Below are 14,098 nucleotides of genomic sequence, written 5' to 3' on the forward strand. Positions count from 1 at the left end.
ATTTTCGGGAAGCGTGACGCGCCATAGCCGGCCGTCAATCATGTTCCCCTCTTGATAGGAACGCCTACTCAGTCTGAAACTGATTAAACTGTGAGTCCAGCGAAAAAAATAAACATAAAGGCATACTGTAGCTGACGCTAGTATGCTGCATGGCATGGTAGACAAAAAAAATAAAAAAATTTAGGGTGAACCCCCGCTTTAAAGATGGATTATTTCACGAAGACGAAATCTGTTATTGTTAGAGACACGCTATCTGTCTGTGTGCTCAGCATACAGCCAGATTTCGCTGACATTGTCTTTTGTCTGAATTTATCACTTCCTGTTCCTCCCCAGTAAGCTGTTCTGGCTGACTAACCTCCAGCCAGAAAGGCTCAGATGATGGGGGCAAGCTTACTGAGGAGAAACAGGAAATGAGAAATTCAGACAAAGAAAATAAATCATTTAGAAGGGAAATCGAAGGAAAAGGTAAATGAACCAACAATGCACTAGCTTAAGGGAACCTATCTAGAAAAAAAAAAAAAAAACCTTTACAACCCTTTTAAGCATACCTGAGTAGTCCTCATCACAATCAGTCATCACCTGACTAGTTTAGAAGACACACTCAGGGGCAGATCCACATACAATTAGATGGGCGCAGCATATGTGAGATACGCTACACCGCTGTAACTTACTTTTGGCAGCTTTGAATCCACAAAGAATTTGCGCCGTAAGTTACGGCGGCGTAGTGTATCTCTCGCGGCGTAACGGCGCCTAATTCAAATCGGCGAGTAGGGGGGCGTGTTTCATTTAAATGAAGCGCGTCTCCACGTCGAACGAACTGCGCATGCGCCGTCCCTAAATTTCCCGCCGTGCATTGTGCGAAATGACATCGCAAGGACGTCATTGTTTTGACTTGGACGTAAATTACGTCCATCCCGCGATTCAGGGACGACTTACGCAAACGAAAAAAAAAAATTCAAATTAAACGCGGGAACGACGGCCATACTTAACATAGCAGGTCTAACTGTACGCCGCGAAACAGCAGCTTTAACTATACGCCGGAAAAAGCCGACTAGAGACAAAGTAAAAGAATGCGACGGCCGCTCATACGTTCGTGGATCGTCGGAAATAGCTAATTTGCATACTCGATGCAAAAAAAGACGTGAACGCCACCCAGCGGACGCCGAAAAATTGCATCTTAGATCCAAAGGCGTGCAAAGTCGTACGCCTGTCGGATCTAACCCAGATGCCGTCGTATCTTGTTTTGAGGATTCAAAACAAAGATACGACGCGGGAAATTTGAAAGTACGCCGGCGTATCAGTAGATACGCCGGCGTACTCGCTTTGTGGATCTGCCCCTCAGGATTCATTTGTCTATTCGTCAAATAATTGATAGCTTCCATGGCTGCAAGTGGTTAAATATAAAAAGGTATTTATGGCTGATGGTCAGCAAGTCTTGTACGCCCACACTTGAAGTGCCACCACTGTGAATACTAATAATAGTCAGAAAAAAAATGAAGACCGTGCAAGTTTTCCTTTGTCTGAATGCTGTTTATACTGTATATAATAACATCAGAAAAAAAAGAAAATAAACAGTTGATCATGACATTATGTGGGTGAAAAAAAGGGTATGATAACCGAGAACTGCAACTTGGAGTGCAGTCAGTAGAAATTAAATAATATGATCAATTGGATTTATGTTTCTTTAACCACTTGACTCCCGCGTGAAAGCTGAATGACAGCTGCTAGACATTTGCATTTTGTTTCGTTACGAATTCGAATTCGGACACATTTTTCATTATTTTGAAATTCGGATGCATGCATCCGAATTTCCGAATTACAAAATTAACGAATTTAAACAAATTAAAAAAAACGCGAACGAAATTAGAATTCGAATCGAATTCGAAAACAAATTCGAATCGAATTTGAAAAAATAGAAATCGATTTTCTAAAAACTACAATAAAATATAATATAAAACAATAAAGCAATAGAATCAAAAAGTATAGAATAGAAGTTAATAGAATGTAATAAAATAGAACATGACAGTCTTCCGAAATTCGAATAGTATAAATTTGAATTCCAGAATAGATTGGAAAATAATTTAAATTTATGGAAACTAAAATATAAAAGAATAGAAAAACAATAGAACAGAATAGAATCAATTTTAATATATGTTATATTTTATTCTATTCTCTTGTTTTTCTTTTCTATTCCATTCTAATCTTTTCTATTCGAATTTGAATTCATTTTATATGAAATTCGAATTTCTTATTGAATGAAATCAAATTTGAATAGAAAAGATTAGTTTCATATTAGAATTTGAAAACATTTTGACCGAATTCCTAAAAAGTCGATCAAATTTGAAAAATGTAATTAGATTAGAAAAAAATCTACTGCATTCGAAAAAATTCTACCGCATTTAAAAAAAATATACCGCATTTGAAAAAAATCGACTAAATTAGAAAAAACGACCACATTCAATTTTTTTTTACATATGACCATTTTCCAAAATTCGAATTTCATATAGAATGAAATTGAATTGGAATAGAAAAGATTAGTATAGAATAGAAAATAATAGAAAAGTTAATAAACTACAAAAACAATAGAACAGAATAGAATCAATTATAATATATATATATTATTTTATTCTATTCTCTTGTTTTTCTTTTCTATTCCATTATAATCTTTTCTATTTGAATTAATTTTATACGAAATTTGAATTTCTTATTGAATGAAATCAAATTTGAATAGAAAAGATTATAAAAGATTAGTTTCATATTAGAATTTGATTTGAAAAAAATTTGACCGAATTCCTAAAAAGTCGATCAAATTTGAAAAATGTAATTACATTAGAAAAAAATCTACTGCATTCGAAAAAATTCTATCGCATTTGAAAAAAATCTACCGCATTTGAAAAAAATCTACCGAATTAGAAAAATCTACCGCATTTAAAAAAAATCTACTAGATTAGAAAAAACTACCACATTCGATTTTTTTTACATATAACCATTTTCCAAAATTATGGACAGAAAAGTGTAGCGCTCTGATACAAAAAAAGTATGACAATAAAATCCAAACCATGCGTGGTCAATATGCAAAAATGTGAAATGTACATGTATATGAAGACACAGATGTCATAACGTGAACATAAAAGTCCAAAGAAAAACAAGTGTTGAGTGAATGACACAAAGTTCAAAGTTGAAGAATTAATGGAAGTAAGATGGAATCTTCCAGAGATAAAATAAATGGATATAAGTGAATTTCCAAGTGAAGAAATATCCCATCACCAGTGTGAATGCAGGCTTACCGGAACGTGTGGACTCTGCGAAATGTATATTTCCAGAGTCAATCAGGCTTGGTATAAACTGGAAACCACGGTGTGGAGTTACTTCAGGAAGGGGTCAGCGAATGATCCTAATACAATAACCTGGGGAGAAGCTGGACGGTCTCTCGCTCAGGGAATGCAGGAGATGGTCATCCGTTTTTAAAGGTCACATGTAAACGTGGAAAAGAGAAGAGGGGACGCCATAGTGTAACACCGTAAAAAATCAATAAATGTTTAATTTAAAGGTTGCACTTACATATCAGATGAGAATACAGCGCATTTCAATATAGTGATGGCAACATTGGAGTCATCCCTGACGCGTTTCGTGTAAGTACACGTTGTCAAAAGGGTAATTCCAAAATTAGAATTTCATATAGAATGAAATCGAATTGGAATAGAAAAGATTAGCATATGATAGAAAATAATAGAAGAGTTAATAAACTAGAAAAACAATAGAACAGAATAAAATATATTATTTTATTCGCTTTTGTTCTATTGTTTTTCTAGTCTAATCTTTTATATTATTTTCTATTCAAATCTTTTCTATTCTAATTCAAATTCATTCTATACGAAATTCGAACTTCTGAAGCCATCTTCCAAAATTTGAATTTCGTATAGAATGAATTAGAATCGAAAAGAATACAAAAGAAAATAAATAGAAAAGAATGGCATAGAAATATTATATATATATATATATATATATATATATATATATATATATATATATATATATATAATATCATTTTTTTATTCTGTTCTATTGTTTTTCTATGCTATTCTTTTCTATTCTATTCTAATCTATTCTATTCAAATTCGAATTTCGGAAGATGGCTTCAGAAGTTCGAATTTTGTATAGAATGAATTTTAATTTAAATGGAAAATGGAAAAACACTAGAACAGAACAGAAAAATATATAATAAAAAAAAAATATATATATATATAAAACACCTTCTGAAATTTGATTTTCGTATAGAATGAAATCGAATTTGAATGTAAAAGATTAGAATAGAATAGAAAAGAATAGCACAAAAAAACAATAAAACAGAACAGAAAATGTGTGTGTGTACATACCATCTTCCAGAATTCGAATTTTGTATACAATGAATTTGAATACAAAAGATTAGAATAGAAAATAATAGAAAATAATAAACTAGAAAAACATATTATATTTTATTCTATTCTGCTCTATTGTTGTCCAATTATATTCTATTATTTTCTATTTTCTATTTTCTATTCTATTCTATTCTATTCTATTCTATTCTATTCTAATCTTTTTTATTCTAATTCAAAATCATTCTATACGAATATAATTCTATATGAAATGAACTATCATTATATACGAAATTTGAATTTCGGAAAATGGTTTTATATTTATATATATATAACCATTTTTCCAAATTCGAATTTCGTATGAATGAATTTGAATTTCAACACTGTAACCATGTCCCCCTGTACATCGGCGCATTGTTGCGTCCGGCGTAGCGTATCTCTGATACACTACGCCGCCGTAACTTACAGCGTATTTTCCTTATCCAGAAAGAATTTGCGCCGTAAGTTACAGCGGCGTAGTGTAACTTTGGCGGCGTAAGGGCGCGCAATTCAAATGGATGTGATGGGGGCGTGTTTTATGACCCAACGTAAATGAAGTTTTTTTTGAACGGCGAATGCGCCGTCCGTGGGGGTATCCCAGTGCGCATGCTCGAAATTAACCCGCAACAAGCCGTGACGTTACGATGTGAACGTCATTCTACGCAAAGCCCTATTCGCGAACGACTTACGCAAACAACGTAAAAAAATCAAAATTAGACGCGGGAACGATGGCCATACTTAACATAGGATACACCTCATTTGGCAGGGGTAACTATATGCCGAAAAATGCGCCGGCCGGACGTATGTTCGTGGATGGCCGTATCTAGCTAATTTGCATACTCGACGCGGAAATTGACGGAAACGCCACCTAGCGGCCAGCGTAAATATGCACCTTAGATCAGACGGCGTACTAAGAGGTACGCCAGTCGGATCTAGCACAGCTTCAGGCGTATCTTGTTTTGTGGATACAAAACAAAGATACGCCAGAGCAAACTAGAAGTTACGCGGCGTATCAATAGATACGCCAGCGTAACTTCTTTGTGGATCTGCCCCCTTGTGTATATGAATAAATATACATATGTGGACTCAAATATGGCAATTATATATATATATATATATATATATTGTACAGGACGCCATGGCTGGGTCCTGGAAGGACGTTATATTTCCCCTCTGTTTGGACTGTGGTGCCTTTAAGGGAACGGAAAGGGTTAATGCACCTGTCCAAGGAAGTAGTTTAAAGCAGACAGGAAGTGCAGGTGAGAGGGAAGGAGTGTAGGAGAGTCCAATGCATGGTGAATGGTGGACAAGGAAAGCTGTGGAAGCTATGAAAAGCTGTGAAAAGCTGTGAAAGGACTTGGCAGTGTCCTGCCTAAAAACCTGCTACTGAAGGACTTACCTGGAAGGACTGTTGAACTGCGATAGCAGTTCTGAGCTGTACAAGTCGGTGAGACTGTTATTTCTTTTGTTTTTGCTGCTGGAAGCCATTTATGTTTAATAAACCTCAGTTTTGATTTAAGAAGCCTGTGTCCTGCGATCAAGCTGGTCCCCCAAACATTACACTGGTGCTCGAATGCGGGCAGGACTGAATAACAGGCATAAGAAGAGAAAAAAAAAAAAAAAAGTTTTTTTCTTTTTGCATTGGACTTTATGTTGAACTGACATTTAAAGGGACAGTACATTGGATTTATGTCCTGGGTTAAAGCTGCACAAACGTTGAAAGCTGAAGCAATGGAGGAGCTAATTAAACAGCTGACCTTGGCTAACATGCAAGCGCAGACTCGCCATGAGGAAGCTAATCAACACCACAAAGAGGCGCTGGCTCTGCAGCAAGAAAATACTCGCCTGTTGGTGGCCCAGTTAGCAGCCCAGCAAGCAGCCCAGCAAGGGGTTATGCAGGCTCAGGTTACTGCCTTAAAGGAAGCGGTGCAGCGGCTGTCTCAGGTTCAGGAGCCAGCGGCTGTTGCCCCTGGCAACCAGGTGACTGTGAGGGCAAGCCATTTTTTACAGAAATTGTCCCTAAGCGATGATGTCGAGGCATTTCTTGCTACGTTTGAGAGGACAGCGGAGAGAGAAGGATGGTCTCAGGACCAGTGGGCCGGCCTCATTGCTCCTTTTCTCACTGGAGATCCTCAAAAAGCCTACTTTGACCTGCCACCAGATGATGCTAAAGACTATCAAAAGCTAAAGGCAGAAATTCTAGCTCGTCTGGGGGTGACTACGGCCGTTTGGGCCCAACGTGTACACCAATGGAAATATCGTCCAGATCGGCCACCCCGGTCTCAAATGCATGACCTGGTGCAACTAGTAAAAAAATGGCTGCAGCCTGAGGTGTTGTCCGGCCCCCAAATCGTGGAGCGGGTCGTGCTGGACCGATACCTGAGGTCCCTTCCAGATGACCTTCAACGGTGGGTCAGCCATGGAGACCCCAAAACCGCAAACCTCCTTGTTGAGATGGTGGAACGATATACAGTGGTGGAGGACCTGCTCGGACCTACCAAGCGCATAGGGCCTAGTCTGTCACGGCCTGTTCGACCAACTGCTGCCCTTCGAAAGGATGTTCCAAGGAGCCCTGGGACAAACACCCTGGAAGGCCAAGAGTCACTCCCGGTACCTCCTCAGCGTTCTGTTCCTGTTCGGAGAGGAGGGGATGTACAATGTTGGCGATGTCATTCCTGGGGTCATACCCGGACACACTGCCCACTGCAAGAGGAGCCCATGAAATGCGGGGTTCTTCGGAGGGGGTCTTTTTGTGCCCATAAAGTGTGCACCACACACCTCGACCTGGATGAGGAAAAGTTTGAGTGTGAAGTCCAAGTGAACCACCTCCCTGCCCGGGCTTTGTTGGACTCTGGAAGCATGGTAACCCTGGTTCATCCTAGAGTGATTGGGAAGATCGGTCCGGTAAGAAAAACTTTACGGGTGGTATGCATTCACGGGGACACTAGAGAGTACCCGCTCATCACGTTGTCTATCTCCTCAGCATGTGGCACTGTTACTCAAGAGGTGGGGGTGGTAAAGAACTTGGTGCATGATGTTATAATAGGACGAGACTGTCCATTGTTTTCAAAACTGTGGGAACAAGGAGAACAGTTCAGAGACTGGGGAGAAACTAGCCCCCCTGTTCCTGCTGCTGAGAGGGATAACCCTGAACTGCCAAACGTTAATGTGGACCCAGATGAGGAAAATGCTAATGATTGGGTTAATGGTGATGAAAGTAGTGTTGATACTATTGAGGATGTCAAGATATGTGGTCCACAGACCTACCAAAACACTAAGGGGGAGGAGCCTTTCCCACTTCAGGTAATGCTGGGGGAAGAGGATGAGGAAGTGGCCTCTACCCCTGCGCTGCCGGATTTGGGTGTTCCCCAGGGGGCATTTGGGACTGCTCAGATGCAGGACCCCACTTTGGCCCATGCACGGGAACAAGTTGTAGTAGTAAATGGGGTTCCCCAAGAGCCAGGTGCGAATGAGAGGTGGCCACACTTTGCAATATATAATGAATTGCTGTATCGGGTTACCAAGGAGAGAGAAAATGTGGTAGAGCAATTGTTGGTACCCCAACAATATAGACGAAAGGTTCTGGACCTGGCCCATGACGATGTGTTAGGGGGACACCTGGGAGTTGAAAAAACGGAGGCACGGATCACCGACCGGTTTTACTGGCCAGGTCTGAAAGCAGAGGTAAAGAGATACTGTACCTCTTGTCCCACCTGTCAGTTGACCGTGCCCGTGACTCATTTTCGGAGCCCTTTGGTCCCTCTGCCCATAATTGAGGTCCCATTCGAGAGGATAGCCATGGATATAGTGGGTCCCTTGGTAAAGTCAGCTCGAGGTCACTCCTACATATTGGTGATTCTTGACTATGCCACCCGGTATCCTGAGGCGCTACCCCTGCGGAATACCTCCTCAAAGGCCATTGCCCGGGAATTATTCCAGATGTTTACACGGACTGGTTTTCCCAAGGAAATACTCACAGACCAGGGTACCCCGTTTATGTCAAGGGTTATGGCCGATGTGTGCAAGCTGTTCCGGATTAAACAGCTACGCACATCGGTCTACCATCCCCAAACGGACGGGTTGGTGGAACGCTTTAATAAGACCCTTAAGTCTATGCTCAAGAAAGTGGTACAAAGGGATGGGAAAGATTGGGACTGCCTGTTACCAGCTCTCCTGTTTGCTATCCGGGAAGTGCCCCAGGCCTCCACGGGGTTTTCGCCCTTTGAGTTGGTATATGGGCGGAGACCTCGCGGACTTCTTGACGTGGTTAAAGAGGAGTGGGAAAGTGAACCTGTTCAGCATAAGAGTGTCCTGGAATATGTCTCCCAAATGCAGGAAAGGATCCAAACCGTGATGCCGCTAGTCAAAGAGCATTTGCAAAAGGCCCAGGAGGCTCAACGACGGGTCTATAACAGGGCTGCTAAAATAAGGCACTTCCAAGTGGGGGATCGAGTAGCGGTGCTAATTCCCACTGTGGAAAGTAAGTTCTTAGCCAGGTGGCAAGGACCCTTTGAGGTTGTGGAAAAAGTGGGAGAGGTCAATTATAGAGTCCACCAGCCAGGCAAGAGGAAACCGTATCAGATATATCATGTCAACTTGTTAAAGCCCTGGACAGACAGGGAACCGGTGACCTCCCTGGCTAGTGCAAGACTTGAGCCTCAGGTTGGGGTGGAGAGTGTCCAAGTAGCAAATACCCTATCTAAATACCAAAGTCAGCAGGCAAAGGAGTTCTTGCAGAGAAATAAAGAGAAGTTTTCAGACTTGCCGGGGCTAACTAGTATCATAAAGCATGATATTATCACGGAACCTGGAGTCAAAGTTTTTGTCAGGCCCTACCGCATCCCAGAGGCTCAAAGGAAGGCCGTTTCAGAGGAAGTAAATAAGATGCTAGACCTGGAGATCATTGAGGAGTCGCAGAGTGAGTGGTCGAGCCCGATTGTGTTGGTACCAAAGCCCAACGGGACTCTGCGATTCTGCAATGATTTCCGGAAACTTAATGAAGTTTCACGGTTTGATGCCTACCCCATGCCCCGGGTAGATGAACTTATCGAGAGACTAGGTCCAGCCAGGTATATCACAACATTAGACCTTACCAAGGGGTATTGGCAAATCCCATTAACTAAGGCTGCTAAAGAGAAAACTGCTTTTTCTACCCCAGAGGGGAGTTTTCAGTACAGACGAATGCCTTTTGGACTGCAAACTGCTCCAGCCACGTTCCAGCGAGCAATGGATAGGATTTTACGACCTCATCGGGAGTATGCCTCAGTGTACTTGGACGACATAGTCGTTTTTAGCAGAGACTGGGAGTCACACTTGCCCAAAGTCCAGGCAGTACTGGACTCTCTCTGGAAGGAGGGGTTTACAATAAACCCTGAAAAATGTGCTTTGGGAATGGAGGAGGTGAAATACCTGGGCTATATCGTGGGTAGAGGGGTGGTGAAACCTCAAGTCAGCAAGGTAGACGCTATAAAGAGTTGGCCCCGCCCCCTCACAAAAAAGCAGGTACGTGCATTCCTGGGCATGGTGGGATACTACAGGAGGTTCGTACCCAACTTTGCCACATTGGCGGCTCCATTGACCGATCTGACTAAGGGCCGGAAATCGGTCATGGTGGAGTGGAATGCAGACGCTGAGAAGGCTTTTTTGGAGCTTAAGTCAGCACTGTGCCAACACCCTGTCTTGATAGCGCCCAATTTTTCTGAAGAGTTCATTGTCCAAACTGATGCTTCCGATGTAGGATTGGGAGCTGTATTATCACAGGTTATTCATGGTGAGGAGCACCCAGTAGTCTTCCTCAGTAGGAAGTTGACACCAGCGGAGAAAAACTACGCTATTATTGAAAGAGAGTGTCTGGCCATTAAGTGGGCTCTGGAGTCCCTCAGATATTACCTCTTGGGGAGGAAATTTAGGTTAATTTCTGATCATGCCCCTTTAACGTGGCTGAGGCAAGGTAAAGGGACTAATGCCAGGATTACCAGGTGGTTCCTGGCGCTCCAAGAGTTTAAGTTTATAGTGGAGCATAGGCCCGGGAGACTGCATCAAAATGCAGATGCCCTCTCCCGAGTCCATTGTTTGAGCTCCACTGTTGCCTCCACCTCCTTGGCGTTGGGGCACAGGGGGGGGATATGTACAGGACGCCATGGCTGGGTCCTGGAAGGACGTTATATTTCCCCTCTGTTTGGACTGTGGTGCCTTTAAGGGAACGGAAAGGGTTAATGCACCTGTCCAAGGAAGTAGTTTAAAGCAGACAGGAAGTGCAGGTGAGAGGGAAGGAGTGTAGGAGAGTCCAATGCATGGTGAATGGTGGACAAGGAAAGCTGTGGAAGCTATGAAAAGCTGTGAAAAGCTGTGAAAGGACTTGGCAGTGTCCTGCCTAAAAACCTGCTACTGAAGGACTTACCTGGAAGGACTGTTGAACTGCGATAGCAGTTCTGAGCTGTACAAGTCGGTGAGACTGTTATTTCTTTTGTTTTTGCTGCTGGAAGCCATTTATGTTTAATAAACCTCAGTTTTGATTTAAGAAGCCTGTGTCCTGCGATCAAGCTGGTCCCCCAAACATTACAATATATATATATATATATATATATATATATATATTTTTTTTTTATATATTTTTGTATAGTAAATAATGTATTTTTAATATTCAAGTCCCCCCTTTGTTTCCTGCTAAGTAGTGATGAGGTTAGCACTCAGCCCAATTACGGGTTTGACCAGAATTTTAGAAGTTCCACATTCATAGACTGGCAAAACACTTTGGCCAGTTTGCCAGCCCGAACATTCTGCTGCAGAAGGAGCAAGAAGTAGCTGATGTTTTGGTGGCATTATTACTGCTTTACAGTTCTTTTTTTTTAATGAGTAATCAGGGATACTTTCTTTATGAGGCCCTTATCCCAAACGATATGGGAATGAAGTGCTTTGTCAGAAGTGCTTCCTGGCAAGGTACCTTCCACAAGTTGAAGGCATGTGGCCTGGTATGGTTCAGGAGGGGAACACACGTGCTTGATGCCCAACCTTTCCTGGCCAGCCAGGTTACATGGTTGGGTAAGTGTCAGATATGGGCCTTGGGGGGACCTCATGCTTATATTTTCCCTTTTCTGCCTAGGCCTTCTCTTTGAAATACATATCAGCCAAAAAGATCTGGTATGGAATTTGGGGGAAACCCCACACCAGACCTTCATCAAGGATAAGAAGGATAAGGGTCTGACATGTAGTCTTTCGGGAAATCCCACATCTTTTTTACTTTTTTTTTTTCATATGATCTTTCTTAACATCTATATCAGACCCTCACCTAGCATAAAATTAAAGAAATTCCCTGCACTTTATATTACAAACAGAACAATGTGATTTATCGGAAATGTATTATATAAGAATTTATTTTCTTTGTTTTTTGATTTTTTTGATGAATAGCTTTATTACATTTTTCCTTTTCTTTTCCATATCCATATATACATTTTACATCTTAGATTTGTCAACTTACTCAAAAGTTTCTTATAAAATCATATTAATAAACATAATTTCATCACAATCACATAGAATACACTTTTACATTTACACTTTTATACATTTAATATCTTCCTTATCCCTTTCATCCATTGGTGTGTTTTTCCATCCCACTTCCGTATCCCCCTACCCTGAAGCCGTCGTAGCATTCTCGATCCAGTTTGCCCATATTTTTTCATATTTCTCCCCATTTCCTCTGTTACAATATGTCTCCCTATACAGTGACAAATTGCTATTTACTAAATGTTTCCATTGTGCTAACGTGGGGGCTTCCACCCTCTTCCAATTTAGAACTATTGCCTTTCTTGCATAGAAAAGCAGCAGGCTTTGTAAATGTCAGTTTTGCTGTAGTACATTGTCAGATGCATCAATTCAGGGTTTGACCTGAACTTTGGATGTTCAATGTTCATAGACTGGCATAACAATTTGGCTTGGTCCCCAGCCCAACATCTTGCTGCAAAAGCAGCAGGAAATCTCTTTTTTTGGCTGTATTATTACTCTATTAACTTTACATTTTTTTGTGAATGAGTAATCACGTATACTTTCTTTGGAGAAGAGGCCCTTGTCCTCATCAATATGGGGACAAAGTGCTTTTCCAGAAGGGCAAACAAAAAAATAGCTACAGTATATTATCCACTAAGGATAAAATAGGGGCCTCTATTCGGTTCGCACCCGAACGTTCGAACAACGTGAAAGTTTGGACCCGAATAACAAACCCAATTAAAGTCAAAAGTCAATGGGACCCAAACGTCAAATATTAAAAGTGCCCATTTTGAAGGCTGGGCCTGGGGGTCCCCTTAGTCTAACTGTACAGTGTCAGATCTGTACCATGTCAAGAATCTGCTGCAGCAATAATTGAATTTATAAAGCCCAAAATGTCATTTTTCCTGCAAGCTGCCTTTATTTTGCTCAGCAACAGCTGGGGAGCCAGTGTGTATGATGAGGCCACAATGTAGTGCACTGGGAACAAGATTAGATATTTTTGGATACATTCTGGTGTGACTTTGGACAGAAGTAACGGGTGCATTAAAATTGGTCTTTGGGTGTCGTGGCGCCTTCCCACCGTACAGAGATAATCTTGATGAAAGCAAGAATTTGCCTTGCTAAAAATTGCAATGATATGCACCTGTCAAGCAGGTTCTGAAAAATTGGTCTTTGGGTGTCAGTGGTGCCTTCCCACCGTAACCCTATAGAGGTACTCTTGATGAAAGCAAGAATTCGCCTTTCTGTAAAAAATTGCAATGATATGCACCTGTCCAACAGTGCCAAAGGGAACATCTGCCTCTCCTTGTTGTCCTCCCAGACATTATTGGAAAGGAGGGGGCGGTGCTTATAAGCAAATTTAAAGGAGAAGTTGAAATCTGTACGTAGATGCAGTTTAATTAATGTAAAGAGGTTTTTGGTGCCCTTTAATTTGAGTACTCACACGATGCAGACACACTCCACGGATACTATATAATATACTGCAATATAATGCGCCAAATGTACAGTGACACAGAACTATATGGCAGGGGTATTGAATTAAAATTCATGGAGGTCCGATTAGTAAAATTTTCTTCCAGCCGAGGTCCGCATTGCAGTTTCGTGCGATTACCCCGATTCTTTACATCGCAGCCCAGGGGTGCAGGCACGACACACCATTCGTTTGAATGGGCTGCTGTGCCTGCGTTTTCTGCTGGGAAAAGGTCCTGGCTAGAGTTGAGCGGACACCTGGATGTTCTGGGTCGGGACCGACCCGAACATTGACCCGAACCCGAACCCAATTGAAGTCAATGGGGACCTGGACTTTTGACTACAAAAATGTCTCTAAAAAACTAAGGTAAAGGGCTAGAGGGCTGGAAATGGCAGCAAAATGTCGGAAAGAGCATGGCAAGTACTCTGGAAATAAATGTGGATAGGGAAATAACTTAAAATAACATAAAAAAATAAAAAAATAAAAATAAAATCATTTTGACCTAGGAGGACGAGGTCCATACAGTATGTAGTAGGAGGTTGAGGTGGATGTGGCGGTGTATGTGGAAGCGGCGGTGGAGGAGGAGGAGGTAGCCAACACATCAGGTTTTGGTTTTTTATTGATTTATTTTTTAAATTAGGGTAAATCCCAAAAGAGTGAGAAAGATCTAGGGTTGCTACCTCATCCCTTTTAACCTGGACACAGAGTAATTACACAGGTTCTGGGGCTAATTTAATGTCGATAAGGCACC

This window comes from Rana temporaria, chromosome 1 (assembly GCF_905171775.1).
Source record: "Rana temporaria chromosome 1, aRanTem1.1, whole genome shotgun sequence".
Lineage (NCBI taxonomy): Eukaryota > Metazoa > Chordata > Amphibia > Anura > Ranidae > Rana > Rana temporaria.